This window comes from Macaca mulatta, chromosome 11 (assembly GCF_049350105.2).
Source record: "Macaca mulatta isolate MMU2019108-1 chromosome 11, T2T-MMU8v2.0, whole genome shotgun sequence".
Classification (NCBI taxonomy): Eukaryota; Metazoa; Chordata; class Mammalia; order Primates; family Cercopithecidae; genus Macaca; species Macaca mulatta.
The window spans coordinates 27202313-27220737 of NC_133416.1; the positions used below are offsets into that span (position 1 = coordinate 27202313).

General features: G+C 38.4%; 1 protein-coding gene across 3 annotated transcripts in view; it reads right to left on the minus strand.

The window, feature by feature from the left end:
- BCAT1 (branched chain amino acid transaminase 1) overlaps positions 1 to 18425 on the minus strand; it is a 136908-nt gene that overhangs the window by 47615 nt on the left and 70868 nt on the right. The gene's annotated exons all lie outside the window — the stretch shown is intronic.

An 18425-nucleotide genomic window follows, 5' to 3' on the forward strand; every position in this document is an offset into this window, starting at 1 on the left:
TCTTCAAAATTTAGACATCTGGTTAAATTAGGTCAGATTAAATTAGATTTGCTAAGTGCTTCAATGCCATAAAATGCTTCTTTAAAAAATTGTTCAACTTACCTACTTTGGAGCCATTAGATTCTAGATAGGGCCTGGGGACATGTGGAGTTGGCCATGCCCGCTAGCTATGCTGGAAAGAGTCAGACCTTATCTGTACTTCTGTCTGGTGTCCTAGGCTCCACACCTGGTACATAATTAAAACCACTTACTTATCAGACTTTTCACCAAACATAAAATTTGCTAACACTTAACATTGTAGCATATATAATTGAAGCTACCAGAGAAACAGTGTTACCTGGAAGGCGTGTAAGGAAAATTGAATGTGTTGTTGGTAAAAGATTATAAGAAGGCATGGGAATGTGGTCTTATTGCCTAGTTGACAGAGTTAAAGGATTGTTTTAAGTTACATAGGATAAAGCAAGTTGTGGGAGGTCTGTGAAAATTAATCTTGTAAAAGAAATTCTGTGTGAAAATATTAGCTAAAGTTAAAGGGTATTATTCAGGTTTTCCATAAATAGAACATTGGAATAAAAGCACAACAGGGTTTTCTTAGAGCATTAATCTGCTCTTTAACAACAACAAACAAAACTTGTAAAGGACTACAAAAGGTTTGTGCGAATCTTACCTCATGGTAAAACTGATTAAGATTGAATAGATTTGTCTACAATGTTTTCTTAAGAATCGGATTTGACATTTATTAATACAAAGATGAAATTTGGCTTTCTCTCTTAAACAAAATTTTTGTGTAATATTAAAAGATAATGGAAGATTTTTGTTTGCCTTTTGAATTAAACTACAAGAAAAAAAAGAAAAAGTGAGACACTGTTTGGAAAGCTGTCTTCCCTCTATCAATGAGTAAAGGATTTTGCTTTTTGAAAAGCTTTGTGTTATCATTTTGGCTAAATAAATGACTTACAGTGACCTGGGATTCAATTTTATAATATCAAGTGTTTTAAATCTGTGATATTTGACAAACTTTCCAAAATCAAAGTCTACGTTATGCTTTTTTCTGATCTGGTCACTACATTAGATATGGGGTTTCCTAAAGTCCAAGAATAACACATTTGGCGTATTTGGTATGTTAAAATCATACAGGAAGCATTGTCAAATATGAAATGGTGTTTAGCTTTCTTTGGGCTATATTTGTATAAATATGTTATTGGTATGTCCTCCAAAATTATGGGAAACTCCTAAATTCTGATATGACTTAGTATATGTTATCAGTAATAATTGTTATGTAAAATTGTTGTATGCCACAGAAGTAACCAAAATTTCTAGTCAATTGTGTCTTTAACCATGGCTTCCCTAAGACTTTATGTTATCCACAGAAAATTGTTGTCTTGTTTTGATTCTCTTTAAAAGATGGTTTATAATCAGATAGAGGACTCTTAAATGCAGGTTTCTGAAAATTTTTGAAAGTGTGCCATTAAAATAGAGAGGAAAAAAACTTTCAAGAGTCTCCCTTGGGAAACTAACATGTTCATAAATATTGAGCAAACAGGAATTAAGAGCATGGAATAAATTAATAAAAGAACAAAATAACCTTCTAGTGACTTTTTGCTTAAAGTGTTGCTGATCCTTTGTTTCATTTTTCATTTATGAGCTACGGACAGTTTTTAAAAATTGAGTAAATTATACTCCTATGAACAAACTTTGGAGCACATTTCTTTCTACCTGATTTCTTAAGAATTTGAAAACTATTTGTGAGTATTCTTAACTTATGGCAACATAGTAATTTGCATATGTGTAATAAAAATCTGTTTTCCTTCGTAACAGGACATAATCAGAGACACTGCCTGTTTTACCAGGGCTTTGACTAGAATGGCATTCTTTCAAATATAAACAGATTGCTTTAAGGAATCAAAGTTGACTTACAGAGCCGATAAAAGCCTCTGGGAAAAGCTGGTCTCATACCTTGTCTATTCAATTCCTTTACAGGGTTCCTGACCTGTGGTAAGTAAAGAATGTCACTTTCTGACAGGCCTAGGAGCTCCAGTTATCTTGGGATCTCAAGAAGAAAAATCACACAACTCATATGAGTATTTGCACGTACAGATAAATCTGTGTCTCAGCTCAAGGCTTTAGAAAGTCTAATCTGAGATTTCTTATGGAACAAAGTTACATCAAAGTCAATGTTTTAAAAGCCTATATGGCAAATAATTATTATTGCTATGCTTTATACAGATAACTAACTAGGCCAAGCATAATAAGACTGAAGCTTACTGTGCAAACAAATCAGTCCTACCATGATTTGTTTTCAACAGAAATGGGAGACTGGAGAGAAAAAAATTATGTTTCAGAAACTATGGTATACTTGTTATTCAATTCCAGTCCCATTCATTGTTTTGAGTTTTTTTCTGCCATTTAGATTGACCCTGTTTGTTCCTATAAGCCAACCAGTGATCTCCAGCTGCTGCTCAGAAGAAACAGAAGGGTAACATAAATGTCTGGATCAGTATTTTAATTCTGAACATGTGTTGGAATTGGCTAGCAACCCCAAATCAGTTTGGTTCCAACAACTGCCTAGTTCATGGAAAGGCTTATTATTTAGTTTACCTGGGATAATTATACTTACTTTGCTTTAGTGTTGTAGAATATATTGCTCTTGTACTCTTTGTGTGGCAATACAGGATAAGATTACTCAACGTTTTCTTAAATTTGAACACTTATTAATCTTCCAGATACCACCTTTTGTGAGAACTCGAGTGTTAGGAATGGTCTTGACCATACTGATGCTTTCTGACTGAGCTCCTCTCTACCCTGAATAGTTAGGCAAAAATATCATCACCTGGATTCAGCCAGAAGAAGCTACAGAAGTTGGATCTTCATCCATCTGCAAACTTTAGGATTAAGGGTCCCTTTGGAGGTATTGGGGGAAATATGTCAGGACCATTTAAACCAGAGCAACCCCATCTTGAATAGGGACTGGACAAAATGAGCTGAGATCAGTTGTGCTCCATTCATAAGAGGTCAGGCATTCTTACAGGATGAGATAGGATATCGCAAGATACAGGTCACAAAGAACCCACTGAAAAAACAGGATACAGTAAAGAAGCCAGACAAAACCCCACAAAACCAAGATGGTGAGGAAAGTGAACTCTGGTCATCCTCACAGCTTATCTTATGCTATTTATAATGCATTAGCATGCTAAAAGACACTCTCACCAGTGCCATGATAGTTTACAAATGCCATGGCAACATCTAGAACTTACCCTATATGGTCTAAAAGAAAGAGAAACCCCCAGTTCTGGGAACTCCCCACCCTTTTCCAGGAAAACTCATGAATAATCTACCCTTGCTTAGCATATCATCAAGAAATAACCATAAAAATAGCCAACCAGAAGCCTTCAGGGCTGCTCTGCTTACCGAGTAGACATTCTTTTCTTTCTTTACTTCTCTAATAAACTTGATTTTATCTTACTCTGTGGACTCACCCTGAATTCTTTCTTGTGCGAGATCCAAGAATCCTCTCTTGGAGTCTAGACTGGGATCCCTTTCCAGTAACACTCTAATTAAACTTTCTTCCCTAAAAGTTAAACAGAAACCAGTGCTTCTGAAAGACCGGTATCAACCACCTGCCTGACACTGCCCCTCCCTTTTGCAGTTTCGACACAATAACAAGAATTCTTTCCTGATAAAAGACCTCTGACCATGGAGTGGTTCTGGCCAGTCTACGGAGGCTGCACACAGAAGAGGGCCTTTGTGTCCTCTGCTTCACCTTTTGATGTATAGGCCCTAACTGTAATACATTTAAATGTTAAGGCTCCACCCCAAAGTGGACTTGGGATGCATGTTGCATACACGGTAGCCTACTACGTATGTGTGTGCCACCCCTTCATGAATACTAATAGCTTCTCCTATAGTTAAAAATACATACTTAGCCACCCTGCTCAGCATAAATTCCTGTTTTCTTTATCCCTGCCTCTCCTTTCCAAATTTATGAGCCCCATCATTCTTCAGTTAACAGTATTTAGGATTGCCAGAACAACCTAAAGTACCCTCTACCACACTTCAATTATTTTCATTAAAAAAAAAAATCTGACGCTAGTCCTAACATGTTGCATTGACTGACACCCTCGCAAAAATGTCCCTTTGTCTCTCGCCTGATTTCCTTTAGTGCTAGCCAATAGACTAACAGGCAATCCAGACATAGGCATTTGAAAATGTTTCACTGGGCCGGGCGCGGTGGCTCAAGCCTGTAATCCCAGCACTTTGGGAGGCCGAGACGGGCGGATCACGAGGTCAGGAGATCGAGACCATCCTGGCTAACACAATGAAACCCCGTCTCCACTAAAAATACAAAAAAATTAGCCGGGCGTGGTGGCGGCGCCTGTAGTCCCAGCTACTCGGGAGGCTGAGGCAGGAGAATGGCGGGAACCCGGGAGGCGGAGCTTGCAGTGAGCCGAGATCGGGCCACTGCACTCCAGCCTGGGCGACAGAGCGAGACTCCGCCTCAAAAAAAAAAAAAAGAAAATGTTTCACTGGGGAAGCTGAAGTCCAAATTTTCTGAGACTTGCTATAACAGGGCTAAGGGATAAATCCAGGTTTATTTGCCAGCCCTGTTCAAAGAAAAAGATGGTATAAATTTAACACTTGATAAAAAGGCTGATCAATTCTTTTTAGTTTTTAGATAAGAATGATCTTAGAATTTAAAAGAACAGATAAGAGAAAACTAAAGACAAAGTGGAAAAGACTAAAAGAACACTTAATACTCTTCTCTAACTTTCTCCGCTGTAAAAGAAGTGATAATGACTACTCACAGGGTTAATATAAGGATTACACTAGATAATACGTAGAGAGCGCCAGGGCTTGATTTTCAAGCACGTAAAAGTAACAAGTGTTATTGTTTTTGCAAGAAATCATTGCTAACAGAAATGGTAAATAAATTCCATAGGTACAATACAAAGAGCATAAAAATGACTCTAAACATGACCACAGAACTTCAGTCAACACTCAACATTTGAAGAGTGGAAAATGAGCATTTGGGAAAAAGGTAAGAATTATTATGCCAGTTATCTGGGAAATACAGGTTGGTAAACTTGGAATCAATCCTAAATATGAATTTTAGAATGAATGATTAAACAAGTGATCAAGGATACTTGATAGGAAAGTACTCAGGAGGTGCTACAATGAGTCACCCTTAGAAAGGCCATGCTTTGGCTGGGCACAGTGGCTCATGCCTTTAATTCCAGCACTTTGGGAGTCCTGGGGCAGGAGGATCACTTGAGGCCAGGAGTTTGAGATGAGCCTTGGCAACATAGCAAGACCCCATCGATACAAAAACTTTAAAAATTAGCCAGGTGCGGTGTCACATTTCTGTAGTCCTAGACACTCAGGAGGCTGAAGTGGGAGGATTGCTTGAGACCAGCAGGTCAAGGTTGTACTGAACTATGATGACACCACTGCACTCCAGCCTGGGTGACAGAGCAGGACCTTGTCTCAAGGGAAAATAAAAGCCATGCTTTTATTTTGCTTTCTGGAATGATTCCAGATCAGGAGTCAGCAAACTTCAGCCTGCTCCCTGTTTTTATTGGTTTTACTGGAACATGTTCATTCATTTATGAATTGTCCATGGCTGCTTTTGTACTATAAAAGCAGAAGTGAATAGCTATATGGCCTACAAAGCCAAAAATATTTACTATAAGACCATTACAAAAAAAGTTTGCTGATGCCTTCTCTAGGTGACAAGAAAATGCTACAGGATGGTTATTATTGCACCAGGAATGACCTCAAAACCAGGATCTCCTCACTGGCTCCTGACTTTGACCTTGTGGTTATATCCAGTTTGGTTCAGTTGACTAGGCCTCCCACTGTGCTGGCCCTAGAATAGAAAGACAAATAAGACCACATAGGATGCTAACATCTGCAATGAAGATGTACCTAACAGAGGCAAATCCAACCCCAGCTGAGAAGATGAGGAAGAAGATATTGAGTCAGGTAACGAAGAGCTCACACCAAGACACTATGGTGTTAATGGAGCAGTATGTGTGTGACTCTGCAAGGTGGGGGGTGGATGCTGCTCTCCTTAGTCACATGTCACTGCCTGCTTACATGGTCACCCTCAGAAGGAGAACTATGATAGGAGTGTGAGAAATCTTTGAACATTTTAACAGTTTTCCCTTCCTTCTGGCTAATTACTATTAGCTTAAAGATATGCCATAATAGCTCCCATCTAAGACACACACTCCATTTAGCATATGTCCCATTCCAGAGAGGCATCCATTCTCTGTCCCACTGTGCAGAATTCCTCCTGACATTTGTACATATTCAGCATTATAGCTACCCATCCTCTCATTCTCTCTCAAATCCCAAACACTGCAACCCCACCACCCTACTAACCCATGCTTATCAAGATCATCAAGGCCTTCCATACTGACAAATCCAATAGTCAATTCTCAAGCCTCATCTCACTGGTCCTATGAGTAGGATTTGCCACAGGTGCCTGTGGTTTTCAGGTTCACTTGGCTTCCAGTCTACTAAACCTCTTGTTTTTCTTTCTACCTTGCAGGCTGCTACTTCTCAGACAGCTTAGCATTTTACAAACTCCCTTTCTTCTAAATGCTGACCTGCCCCAGGGGTTAGTCCTTGCTTTCTTTTAATCTCTATCTACAGTTTTCCCCTTAAAGACTTAATCTAGTCTCTCACCTTCAAAGGCATTTTTATGCTAAGACAAGAATCTATCCCTTAAATTCCAAACTCTCCCCTGAATAATCGACTTGCACGTCTAACTATAGTACCTACCTACATGACATGGCTGTTTTAACTCTTTATTCTACCCATATCACTCCAACAAACAAAAAAGCCTTCTTTCTCATTCTTCTCCATCTTAGTAACTGATTACTATCCAGTTGCCATCCCCCAAAAGGAAAACAGCATCTCTTCTCTCACACCCACATCCAACCTATCAGCAAATTGCGGGAGCCGCAATACGTATTTTTGAATGTATGTCTTCATGCGCAACAGGGGATATAACTATAACATAAATTTCTTGAAGAAAGCCTACATCTTTAAGGCTCCCAAATTTAATTTTCCTGCTTTACTCAATTTATTAGTAACAGTTGCCATATTTGTTGTATCAACAATATAATGGTTAACAAGAGACTAAGAGTGAAATTATATTGGCTGTGTGTATGTATGTATATGTGTATGTTATATGATACATATACATGTTATAAAATATATAATATATAAAATCTGGTTAAATACACCAAATATAATTGTATCAACAATATAATGGTTGATCAACATTATAATGGTTGTATCAACAATCTAATGGTTGATCAACAAGAGACCAAATTTAATTTTCCTGCTTTACTCAATTTACTAGTAACAGTTCTTATATTTGTGGTATATGGTTGATCAAGATCAGTAAGAGACTGGTTATATAATTTATGCTACCATGTTTTACAGACTCTAAAATATATATATTTTTTACTTTTAACATGTTTGAAATCTGGACTCAGCATTCCACAATTGTTATTGGCTAAGCAGCAGTTACGGCAAAGCGGTCATTGCCAAACATGGTCACAGCTGTTGATACTGATGATACTTCCAATGCTATGGGCATTGGTGACGCATGTTGAGTGTGCCATACTAAATGTCTTTAAAAACTTATGATTTAGCACTGAGAAGAAAAGTTACTGCCCAGAAAAGCACAAAAGCAGGAGCATGGCATGTATTTGACATTAGTGAAACAAATATTTATAAGACTATTAAACAAAAGCAAGTCAATGTTTTCTTGCAAAGCAACAAACAAGCCCTCTAATGAAACCCACAATAGGAAGAAGCCTTTAAAAAGATAAAGCTGGCTGGCGGCTCACGCCTGTAATCCCAGCACTTTGAGAGGCCGAGGTGGGCAGATCACCTGAGGTCAGGAGTTCTAGACAAGCCTGACCAACATGGTGAAACTGTGTCTCTACAAAAAATACAAAAAGTAGCCAAGCATGGTGGCACGTGCCTGTAGTCCCAGCTACTTGGGAGGCTGAGGCAGGAGAATCGCCTGAACCCGGGAGACAGAGGTTGCAGTGAACCGAGATCGCACCACTGCACTCCAGCCTGGGCAACAAAGCAAGACTCCATCTCAAAAAACAAAAAGAAAAAGAAAGATAAAGCTGTGTTAGCATTTGTTACAAAGTTACATGCAAAAATAAAAATGCCTATCACGAGCCAAGCAATGCAACTGATGGCAGGAGAAACGGCAGATTCCCTCAGAAAACATACACCTCAAAGAAACAAGAGGCTAGTATAACTAAGTCATGAATCACTCAGGAAGATCAGGAAAGTACTGTGTGGCAGTTTGATTCTCCACTACAGTGTATAAAATAATGTTACGTCTTGTAATTTATACATTCTATATTAAATTCAGTATGGTACATATGTCCAATGGATACCCCACATCTAGAAAAATTGAAAAAAAAAAATAGGGGTATATCCATATGTACCAAAATGGAAAGATCTCCAAGACAAATTTTAAGTGCAAAAAACAACAATACAAACAAAATTGTTCACAGTATCACCACTGTTTATATTTTTTAAAAAGGAAGGCACAGATAGAGGCCCCAAAATACTCTTCATCTATGGAAACTTGACATATCAAAACTGGCACTGTAATCAGAGAGGAAAGGATAGACCACTCAATAAACGGTGATGGGACAACTTGGTCTCTAGGAAGAAAAAAAAAGAAATTGAATCCGTTACTTGATACAAAGTTCACTTTCATATGGATTTCATTTAAATGAAAAAAAGCAAAACTTTAAAAGAATGTTCTTGGAGTAAGAATTTCTTTAACCTGTATGACCTTGGAGTAACAAAAAATTTCTTTAAAATGCATAAAAATTATAAAACATTAACTACATTAAATTTAAGTACTTCTGTTCCTCAAAAGATATCAGAAAGAAAGTAACAAAGCAAGACACAGACACAGAAGCTAGCCACAGACTGGGAAGCTATTTGCAGTACATTTATCCAACATAGCATTTGCCACAGACTAGGAAGTTATTTGTGATACGTATATCAGACAAAGGATTTATATCTAGAATATACAAAGATGCAAAAAATTTAAAAGACAAAAGACATGCAAAGGCACTTCACAAGAGGACTTCTGTAGCTAGTAAACATATGAAAAGGTACTCAACATAATTTGTTCTCAGGGAAATTAAACGACAAATAACACAAGACTGTACACATCAGAATGAGAAAGTTAGTAAGACAGGATCAGTATTGGCAAAGAAACGAAGCAAATACATACACCACTGACGGGAGAGTAAACTGGTATAAGCACTTTGGGAGTATGGCAGTGAGAGAGCCAGGTGGGAAGGGATCCCCAGAGAAACTCCAACCTGCCTGCACACCGGGAGGACTGCACACTGGGGAGCCACAGATGTTCACACCGTTCAGAGTGGGGAGGAGCCTGGCCCCTCCTCTCCCTGGGCGGTACCTGGGATACAATCTGCAAGGCAAGAAGCACACTAGCAGGACCCTGGCTTTGTGGAGAATCCCTGTGTCCCTTTTTTCCCAATAGATTCCATTATTCTCACCTTTCAAATTAGCTGCGAGCCTAATTTTTCATGGCCGTGGGACAAGGACCCCAACTTTAGCTAAACTAAGGAGAAAGTCCTACAACAGCAGTATCTACTAAAGCGAAACATACACACACCCTGTGACCCAACAATTCAACCCCTAGGTGAACACCAAAGAGAAGCAACTACGTATGTCTGCCAAAATATCCATCTATAGTAAAATAGAATGCCATACCAGATGGGGGATGGGGGGACATAAAGAAGGAACTGCTATAACCCCCAACATGGTTGACTCTATTGGAGAGGGAAGGGAGGCAAAGGAGAAAGGTACACAAAGGCTTTCCATTGTACCCATCATGCTCTCATCTTAATGATGTGCTGGGTCCATAGATTTTCACTTTCATTCTTTTCTTTAAATTGTATGTTTATGGGTGTGTATTTGTTTTAAAATTTTTGAGTAGTGGCAAAAACAGGACAAAGAATCACTGCCAATTTTGTAAAAAAAGAGATAACGTACAAATACATGTAAAGGGGTGTGTGTGTGTCTCTGTGTGCGCGCGCGTGTGTGTGTGTGTGTATTTCTGAAAGGGTATAAGAAAAGGTGGCAATAGGAATTGCTTGGAAGGAGGTGAATTGTAGAACCCTGGATTGAAAGGAGAGTGTGAGAGTGAAAAGGAAACTTCCCATCTATTGTATACCTCTGGTTCTACTCGAATTTTTTACCAGATATTTTCTCTGCCAAAATGAAAATGAATGTCCTAAACTTAGAAGCATTGTAATTGAACTTGAGATTTCACTGGCTGTATGTATATATGTATATGTTATATGATATATATACATGTTATAAAATACATAATACAATATATAAAATCTGGTTAAATACATCAAATATAGTTGAGAGCAAGAAAGCTGATAGCTTAGAAAAGAAAAAAGTAGAGATGAAAGTAAACATAGTAGAATGAGATGGGAAAGAACTTAGTCGCCCCCATCAGGGCTATGTTTCCATGCTAACCACTTCCACTTCTTCACAGCAGTGACCGCCACCAATATGCACTCATTTAGTGGGTTTATATTACGAAAGTCTAACTCCCTGCCAGACACCGAGCTCTGTGAAAGCAAGAAGATAGTTTTTGCTCAGCACAGTATCCCTAGACTTAACACAGGCACTGACATATAAGAGATGTTGCAGGATGGAGGTTAAGAGCATAACAGGCTCTTATTTCACCTCTTTGGACCTCAATTCCACATCCCTAAAATAGTGCAGCAGCACCTGCTGACAAGATTGCTATCAGGCCGGGCTCAGTGGTTCATGCCTGCAATCCCAGCACTTTGGGAGGCCGAGTGGGTCACCTGAGGTCAGGAGTTCAAGACCAGCCTGGCCAACATGGTAAAACCCCGTCTCTACCAAAGATACAAAAATTAGCCCAGTGCAGTGGTGCACGCCAGTAGTCCCAGCTACTACGGAGGCTAAGGCGGGAGAATCGCCTGAATTCAGGAGGTGGAGGTTGCAGTAAGCTGAGATCATGCAACTGCACTCTAGCCTGGGCAACAGAGCGAGACCCTATCTCAAAAAAAAGAAAAAAAAAAAAAGATTGTTATCAGAGTTAGTGCATGGAAAGCACTGAGCACAGTGCCTGACATGTGGGGTCACTTCAGATGCCAGGGGACAGTGATGACAACAGACCAAATGCCAGTTTCACCAAGGAGAACAGGCCATTCCTGAAAAGTAGCAGTACCTTACTGGGGTGGAAGTGTAAGATGGGCCTGGGCCTTTTGCTGGGATATAATCACTTTCAATAATTCCTTGGGTTGTATGATTTTCCAGCTGTTCACTGGAGTATTGTGTGAGGCAGCAGGGAATTGGGATTCCAGTTAGGGAATTGGGATACAATGTAGAAGATGCCTCACATCATGAACTATGCAGCAGTCAGAAATGACGGACTTGATGTACACATAGTAGACTGGATAGAAATGGAACACACAGCGCTGGGAGGAAAAGGGAAGAAACACGATGAAATCTGTAGGACAAATTCAGTTACATAAATTAAAATTACATGTATAAAAAGTGATGAGATTTTTAAAAACACATACAAGCCAAAGTAATATTAATCTGATACATGAGAATGATTTCTAGTGGAGAGAGAGGTAATGAGACTGGTGAATGAAGACAGAAGAGAATAAAACAAAGAGAGGGACTTTATATGCTCCATGATGGAAGTACCACGAATGAGGAGCATAATTAATAACCTGATGTACCAAAACTCCAAAGAGTAAAAAACATCCCCTGTAAAAGCTGAAATGAGCAAGAACAGCCTCAAGATGGTACTCATTGGTAAGAGTGGCCAGATAATAATAAGCTGACTATAACAGGCTAAAATCAAGGCAAACGGGCTGTATCTCTAAACACAGACTCGATGTCTCAAGACACTAAAAAGGGAGCTGTTAATATAAAATATATTGAGTTATGCAAATAAAACTGAATATTGTTTATAAACAATGGAATATATATATGTATACGTATTTCAAATAGGACTATGAAAAAGAACACATTAAAGGTATGGACAGTACCCAAATTAATGATTTATAAATTGCTGCTGTGCTAACTAGTCTTTAAATCTTTCAGATTCTTCTGTTCATAGAAACTAATTGTAAAGGAAAAAGATGATTAGATGTAAAAGCACAAATAGAGGCAACTAATAAAGAAAATCTTTTTCATGGGAATTGATATGATTACAGGCTGAATGCTATGTGCAATCTTAAGATTTAAAACAAGGTGATAAAAGGAAAAGAAAGGCATGTCTATGAAATGCACATGTCCTGAAGTTCCCTGTGGAGTGAACCAGAAATGAAGGAGTGAACCATTTGAGACTGACAAACCTGATCTCCAGCTTTTCTTCTGCCCACTCACAAAACGGCAGCAGGGTTTTAAAATGGGACTTCTAACGAACATTTCATAATGAAAGATTTCCCAGGAAGTTGCAAATGGGGGAACTGCTTATGAGAGATGATTAAAATGTTGCCCTACATTATTCAAATTGTATTGTGCGCATCCAGCGCTGGTATTAACTAAATGCAGACAGCTTCTTTCTAGTTGAGCTCAACTCCAGAAACGTACTTATGGACAATCCAAGCATAGGAGTACAAAGTTTACTGAATTTGAGGAATTAATCAACCTCTGCATTAGCCAAAGTCGGCTTGTCTTTGAGTATGTTTGAAAAAGTCAAATCTGCAGGTAGCTTGCAAATCTGTGGTGGATAGCCTGGGATCTGGTCACAGGTGCTGGGTGGGCTAACTCCTGACAGTTTCCAGGGCTATCTCTAGCATCAGATGCTACCTTTTTCAAAAACACGTATTCTCACCCCGGTATAGTTTAGTATTGTCTCACTCTACCACCTCCCAAATGGAGAGAGTGGGATGAAATGGGACTGAGATATGCCTAAAAAGTGGAAGGCTAAGAGCAACGATCAAATGGAATTTCAGAGCTTGTGGTTGTGCATATTTCTGCTATTGACTATGATCAAGGCACCTCTACACGTACCAGAATCCCCGAGGAAATAAAGGTCTGGGTCTGTGTGTACACATGTGTTTATACCACTGTACTTGCATGGAGTTACTAAACAGAGCGAGGTTAAAATCAGTAAAAGCTGGCTTCTTTGGATGTAGTGCTGTTAGGTATCCAATATTGAACATGACAGTCATGTAATTTTAGTTTCTGGTCTAGTAAAGTGAAAATTTAGAAATCATTCATGTAAATGTTTTTTATTTAAATATTATGATCTGAGATTTTCTCTTAATTCCCAACTGATATGTAATCAGCAGTAGTTTAGAGCCCTCCAGTCTGTAGCTTCTCTTTTAGATTTAACAACCCATAAATAAATACTTTAGGAGATACTGATTTAAATGCTACTATAATCCTTTTTATAAATATGAGAAATCTTTTGGTAATGTGAATCATTTTACTCTCTAAACTTTTTACAAGAAGTTTATATAATATAACAACCAACAAAGTACATGGATTTAAATATTTGTGTACCATACTGATGCTATACATTCAGGTCAGTTATTATCCTATATTATGTATTTATGTATTACAGGATATACCTTATCCAAAAAGCTTCAGTCCAAAAAGCTTGGACTATCCCTTATCCAAAAAGCTTCTGACCAAAACTGTTTTTGATTTAGGATTTTTTTCAGATTTCGGATTAATCTGCATTACGCTTACCAATTCAGCATCCCTAATCTGAAAAAATGAAATCTGAAATGTTCCGATGAGTATTTTCATTGAGCATCATGTCAGTGCTCAAAAAGTTTCAGATTTTGGAGTATTCTGAATTTCAGGTTGTTTTTTTCTTCAACTTTCCATGCACTGGTAACCTGGCATTTTTAATTGACAATCCCTACTCACTGGTTATATATGAACAGTTAATTAAACATGTTTCAGTAATATACACTTCTGTTTATTATCATCATAAATCTATAAGGATTTTAGTAATTGTTTTAATTATTGATCATGAGGAACTGCACAAAAACATTGGTACAAGTATGTATCTATGAAGATTATTAAAGATGAAGGGGGCCGAGCATGGTGGCTCATGCCTGTAATCCAGCACTTTGGGAGGCCGAGGTGGGCAGATCACCTGAGGTCAGGAGTTCGAGACCAGACTGGCCAACACGGTGAAACCCCGTCTCTACTAAAAGTACAAAAATTAGCTGGGCATGGTGGCATGCATCTGTAGTCCTAGCTACTTAGGAGGCTGAGGCAGGAGAAACACTTGAACCCGGGAAGCAGAGGTTGCAATGAGCCAAGATTGTACCATTGCACTCCAGCCTGAGCAACTCAGTGACTCTCTGTCTCAAAAATAAATAAAATAAAATAAAATAAAAATGAAGGATCAGTTAACTATAAAATATGTAAAGAGGCAGAGCTTGGCAAAAATAATGAAATATTTTAACTCCAGTAGCAGAGCCACTCCCTAATTATATGGCAGCGACTGAATCTTACTTAGTGTGAAAAACAATAATATTAGACTGTTGTATCAGGGCCTATGGAAGTGAACTCATCACTGCCATTAGGACAAAGTTTAGTTTTCAATTACATAAATATTTCCACTTTGGTGCCATTAAAAGTTCAACTTTCAATGATTTAAAGCACTGAAATTACTGGCAGACATATATTTCATTCCTTAACAAGGTTTGGGATGGTGATTCCTTTAAAAGTGGTTATGAAATCTCTGGAGCGTTTGTTGAATGCAGAGTCTCTGATCCTGGCTCTACACATTTAGATTTGAGTCTGGGCTGGGGCCCAAAACAATTGTGTCCATTATAGAATCCTCAATGTTCCATACACACAGTGACTACCATACCAGGGAATAGAGACCGGACACAAGTGATCAACTAGGTATTTATAAAACTTAATGCAGTAGCCTAACATAGATTTATTCATTCAAAGAAATCAAAATATCTTTTGGACATAAGACCCAGTTAATCTAACTATGAAAAGGACATGAAAGAAAAACATATAGAAGTCAGCCAAAAGCAAGACAAGACCAAAAAATAAAACAAAACAAAACAAAATAAAAAAACAAGAACATAACTGACACAGAGTTGAGCTTGTAATTATTCTATGAAGACAATGACAGGATATACCCATCATAAAAACACGTAACATAAAAACACAAGCAAAAGCTAGTCATCTCTGATGAAAGAATCCCAGCAAACCTGGAGCTACTAGCACCAGTCTTCCAGCCAGTACTTCACATATCAAATGTAGCCACCATGAAAACCTAATGAATGATCATTACCATCATAAATTGTGTAACATCTGTGGGGGGCAGAACTATTTAAATCCATATACATTACTGAATGTTATTTGTATCATGTTTCTTTCTGAATCACAAGTGATGGTTTATTCTCCCTATACCATTAATTAGAAAATGATAGTTGATATAAATATACCACCAAATATAAATAATGTTGACTCCCCAAACGATGTTCCTTATTTCCTTCAACTCTTACCTCACAACTTAGGAAGTCGATTTTTAAAAATTATTGATTTTGAGGTCCAAAATATGTTCAAGTACATTAAGTTGATAGAGTGTATAGTGAAAGAGAACCACTTGGCAGGGCTTTTGGTTCTTGAATGTGGGCGGACATCAGAATCGCTCACCAGATCTCCTCAGAGTCTCTGGGGATTAGATTCCATATGTGTATTTTAAATAACACCTCAGTGATTCAAATGCAAAAGTTAAGAATTCCCTAATAGTGAGAATGATCATGACTACAAGGTGGACCACAAAACCTGATTTAAGATCTTGTCTAACTTTAGATTATAGGATTTTGGCAGTCTGAAGAATTTACTAAATCATGGAGTTAGATACATAGATGTTCCTCAACTTGTGATGGGGTTACAAGTCAATAACCTCTTCCTAAGTTGAAAATATCCTTAAGGTGAAAATTCATTTAATATACCTAACCTACCAAACATCCATCATAGCTTAGCTTATCCTATCTTAAATGTGCTCGGAACAGTTACATTAGCCTATGGTAGGGCAGAATCATCTAAAACTGTATTATTTTATAATAAAATATTGATTATATCACATAATTTATTGAATACATACTAAAAGTGTAAAAACAGAATGGTATGTGTACTCTAAGTTTCTACTGAACTCATATTGTTTTCACACCATCATACAGTAAAAAAATCCTGAGTAGGACCATTGTAAGTTGGAGTGCAGCTGTATTAGAAAACTAGATCAAAAGGAAGAGGAGGGAGATGTAAAAAAAAAAAAAAGAAAGAAAAAAAAGAAAACTAGATCAATATATTTCATGAACAGTGACACAAAACTCATTAAAACATTAGCAAACTGAATACAGCAAGAGATAAAAAAAATGGATTATTCACAATGACCAAGTAGGATTTAGCTTAGGAAAGTAAGGTTGATTTAACATCCAAAAATAAATTGATATAATTCATTCATTAATAATGTAATAAAGTATAAAACCACATAATCATGTCAAGAGATTCAGAAAAAGCAATTGACAAAAATCCAACATCCATTCATGACAAAAACTCTCAACAAACCAGGAATAGGAGTATCAGATCTTAGACTGAGAAAGTATCTCAGAATAACGGGAAGGTAGTGCTTTAAGATCAGTAACAATGTTTCAATCAACTTTAAAAAGTACTTCTTCCTATCATAAAGTTAAAAATAGTATTAAAAGAAAGCCAAACATTGCAAGTTCTCACTTCTAAGTGGGAGCTGAACAATGAGAACACATAGACACATGCAGGAAGTCGCACACACTGGGGCCTGTCGGGAGGGGCATGAGGAGGGACAGCATCAGAAAGAATAGCTAATGGATGCTGAGCTTAATAGGTGATAGGAGGCCGGGCGCGGTGGCTCAAGCCTGTAATCCCAGCACTTTGGGAGGCCGAGATGGGCGGATCACGAGGTCAGGAGATCGAGACCATCCTGGCTAACACGGTGAAACCCCGTCTCTACTAAAAAATACAAAAAACTAGCCGGGCGAGGTGGCGGGCGCCTGTAGTCCCAGCTACTCGGGAGGCTGAGGCAGGAGAATGGTGTGAACCCGGGAAGCGGAGCTTGCAGTGAGCTGAGATCCGGCCACTGCACTCCAGCCTGGGCGACAGAGCGAGACTCCGTCTCAAAACAAACAAACAAAAAAAAGGTGATAGGTTGATCTGTGCAGCAAACCACCATGGCACACGTTTACCTATATAACACACCTGCACAAGTACCCTGGAACTTAAAAGTTGAAAAAAAAAAAAGGTTCAATTATCTTAAAATGTCAAAAAACTTATGAAAGTAGATGACTTTTTAAAATTGTCCCTATTCTTTAAAACTTGTCAGAGAGACTGCAATTCACAAAATTTATTATCTAGATCCTTAAAAGGCTTTCGAAAGGTATCAAGGATACCAAAGAAAACATTTCGGTATTTATTCCATGGCCCTATATATCTCTCAACCTTGTGCATTCATACAGCCTCGTAGAAAACCTGATAACCCCACAACACTTAGTAGAGAACAGAATGGCTACGCTATAGCAAAAGTACCCTATCTCACTCTCTTACTCCGAATGTCTCCATATGTTCCCACTCTCTTTACCTGCCAGCCACATTCAATCTCCTTCCATCAATTATCCCTCAATATCACCCACTCTCAAGCCACCGCTGCCTAGCAGATACCAGAGACAAGTGACAGGGTCTTCATATAAACACACTCATCCACTCAAAAGGCCTTGGCCCCTCCAGGCATACCCAATCCATGCCTTTGTTCACAAGGGCACCCAATGAAGAGACTGTGACCCAACAGGAAATCATAAGGTCATGTTATTTAAACCTACCATCCCAGTTCTTCAATTTCCTTCCTCAACTCCCACTGTGAATTTTATTTTCACCATTTTTCTATGTGAACTTTATTTTCACCATTTTTCTCCATTCTCACTCCGTGCCAAGTAATTCCAAGACTTTAGGAAAATGAAAAGTAGCAGCTCTCCCTCCCCGAAATTTTAAAACCATTTCTACCTCAGAGAAGTGCTGCCACAATGGGAGGCACTGCACTTGTAAACTTAGAAAATCATGACTAGTCTTAATCGGGCAAGGCAAACAGCACTGCATTTATTCATTTATGTGCTGTCTGTGGCTGCTTTAGTACTGAAATGGCAGAGTTTAAGAATTCTTTCTGGTCAGGTGAAGTGGCTCACGCCTGTAATCCCAGCACTTTAGGAGGCCAAGGTTGGAGGATTGCTAGAGGCCAGGAGTTGGAGACCAGCCAGGACAATAGAGTGAGACATCATCTCTATAAAAAATTTAAAGATTAGCTAGGCATGGTGGCACATGCC